Source organism: Echinops telfairi, unplaced genomic scaffold, assembly GCF_000313985.2.
Source record: "Echinops telfairi isolate 266 unplaced genomic scaffold, ASM31398v2 ScPeMD7_16;HRSCAF=60, whole genome shotgun sequence".
Classification (NCBI taxonomy): Eukaryota; Metazoa; Chordata; class Mammalia; order Afrosoricida; family Tenrecidae; genus Echinops; species Echinops telfairi.
In genome coordinates this window covers 7,076,830-7,079,986 of record NW_022103913.1, presented here as the reverse complement: position 1 = coordinate 7,079,986, position 3,157 = coordinate 7,076,830, and positions in this window count along the sequence as shown.

Here is a 3,157-nt window from a genome sequence, read left to right as displayed (position 1 = left end):
TGTTCTGAGACAGAGCCACAGAGTACAGTGCGAAGTGCCCACCACCAAGGGTTTGGGTGGAAATGGCCAAATCCTTAAGTGTGGCCAGCTTCTGCTGAGCCTAATTTGGGAATCTCATTCCAGACCACAGGCGCACAGCTTGTCCATCAACCCCTTATCTTTTGAGTTATCAGTTTTTACAGGATGTAGATCTGTGTCTTGTTCTACTAGAGCCATTCGGACCATGTTCCATCGGACAGAACTACTGAGCTCTCCCCTTCTCTTAAGTCCATTTGCCTTTCACTCACTCGCAGTGCAATTTGATTTTCATCCTAAGTGAAAATTCAGTGCTTCTCTTGAGCCCATTTCTCATGCACCAAAGCATGTTTCCCTCTTTAATCCTTGGGCAGCATGAGCTTTGGGGAAGCTGAGGCCACAGCTCCACTCCACCAGGGAGAGATGCGGTCTGCAGGCAGGGGCTTGGGCAGAACTTGAGTCACGACTTTCTGAACATCTGTTCCCCTCTATTGAACCTTCACCTCCTCACACACTCTGGGAGTGGCTTCTATTTTCCCTGGACCCATCTGGTCTCGCCTGGGCAAATATACCAAAGCCAAATCTGTGAAAGCCTTCTAGTCGATTCTAACTCACAGTGACCCTTTTGGGCAGAGGAGAATGGTCCCTGTGGGTTCTGAGACTGTAACTGTTTTTTGTTTGTTTGTTTTTTGACTGTAACTGTTTTAATGGGAACAGAAAACCCCGTCTACCAGGTGGAAATTCACCATGGCCTTGAGCACAACTTGAGCCCTGGGTAGCACAGGTGGCTGGCACGTTCTGCTGCTAAGAGGAAGGGTGGCATTGGGAATCCACACGCAAGTGCATAAAAGAAATCTACTTCTGGAAACTGTGCTCCTGAAAGCCCTCTAGAGCATAATTCCACCCTGACACAATAGGGGTCACCAAGAATCAGGGTTAACTCAGAGGCAATCAGCAATTCTTTTTTTTTTTTTTTAGCAGAACTATGATAGCAGTTTTCAAACATATGCCCTAGTTTGGATATTTCCAGTTTTATAAGACCCTATTCCCCAGCTCATTCATTCTCCTAAGACCTCCCTTTGTGGGTGTACAGGGTGCCTGCAGAAGGCTGCACCTGCATGGATGGAGAACCATGACAGGTGGTGATTGAGGACCAGTCGTGGGGCCTTGGCCGTTACAGGGAGGTGCCGCCGCAGCCTACCTCCAAACAGCATGTGGCTGCTCTCGCTGGGATTTTAAGAAGCTGCCTGTCTGTCCCAGGCTCTACCTAATTGTTATTTCCCCACCATTTAATTAAAACTGGCAGGCAAAGATGATCTCCTCCTTTGTAACCCTGATTACAGGTTGAGTCTGATCCAGCCCATCAGCCCCTGGAGTCTGGAATCGGAGTCTGGCAAGGGAAGCGCATTTCCTCAGCGCGGACCGAAGCTATGAGAGGCTCACCCCTGAGCTGGCTGTTTGCTGTTGCCTCCACAACCTGTTCCAGGGCTTAGCCCCCTGCCATTCTGTGGGGGGCCTGGCCTTCACTGCAAGCTTTCTCCCCTGAACTGGGGCAGGACAATGCAGCACGCAGCTGTGACAGCTCAGACGTGGAGAATCTCTCCCTCCGAGAGTGACGAGGCAGACAGGACATCAGAACGCGCCCACACTTGCTCTCCACCCCAAGAGTGACAAATGAGGCCTCAGAGAGAGGCTGGTCTTTTGGGCCGTTCTTGCCCCTGTCTCCGCATCTCTGTCCTGTGGAGCCACCAGCAGTTGTCTCAAATACCCTTTGGGATATATTTGGACATGAGATCCTCACAGCGCCCAACTGTCCTGCTGGGGAAACAAAACAAGTGTGTGACTTAGCGGGCATCTACCACTTCCTCCTGCTCACTAGGGAATTCCAGGGTCCTGGGAAGCCTGGTGTGCAGCTGGGTCAGCATTGGACTTCTACCCACAGGATGTGATTCAAACCCACTAGCCATTCCCAAGGAGAGAGGTGAGGCTGTGTTCTCCTGTGAAGATGTATAGGCTAGGAAATCTGCTCTCGGGCTGCTATGGGTTGGCATGGATCTGATGGCAGTGGGTATGGTCCCTGGGTGGCACAAGCAGTTCACATGGTTGACTGTTCATGGAAAGGTTGGGGGCTGGGGTGCACCCAGGGGTATCTCAAAGCAAACCTACTTTGGGAGGGACAGCCAAGGCAAACCCTCCCAAGTAAAGTTCCACTCTGCACACAGGGGTCACCGTGAGTGGGGGCTGGTTTAGTGAGTGACAGGCCATTCCTCCGCTGTGCCACACTCTTCTCAAGGGAGAGCCAACCTAATGCCGCTGTATGAACACCAAACCAGGGCCAGTCGGTGGGTAGTGGAAAGAGATGCTCCGTGAGGGGTGTGTGCCCGGGCTGCGTCTCCCGGAGTCCTGTCTCCTGATGTCCAGCTTCCTCTCGGAGACTCTTGGCAAGTCACTGGCATTATCACCACAGAGACAGCATGGAGTACCATGCTTCTCTCTGCTTATTTCCCCGTGGCAGCAGCTGGCAATAGGCAGGGGTCTTGAACCACAAGACTACAAACAAACTCCAGGATAAGACAAGGGAAATACATGCACATGGTGACTGGCAACTCCAGTCCTCTGGGGCTCCAGCGGGCCACCACCCACAGCCAGAGGTCTCCTCCCGCCTCTCTGGATAACCCAGCAGAGCCTTCAAGCCCAGACCCCTCAGGAATGCTCTCCCTGCTCACATCCCTGTCCTCTTCCTGGGTTATAATTCGCCACCCCCACCCCCAGAGGACCATTGTTTCCATAGATGATTCCTTTCATTTCTTCCTCAGGATGCCTGGCCCTTGCTCACATTGTAAGAAGTCAACACCACTTTCTGACTTTTGCCTGTGGAACCAGGTAGTATTGGCGCGACTGGGGACGAAGGGCAAGGAAAGGCAGCACACTGGGGTGTGGAAGTCATAAGGAGTAGAAGAAGTCAGATGAGGGAATTCTGGACCATCCGACCACACTACCCCTTACATACTGTCTCCGGGGAGTGACTGGCTAAAAGTTTGAAGACAATTCATTTTGATAAGAGATATATCATATTTAATTATTCACAATGTGCTGTAAATAATTCTGCCCTGGAAATAGATCTATGAGCCTACATTTATAG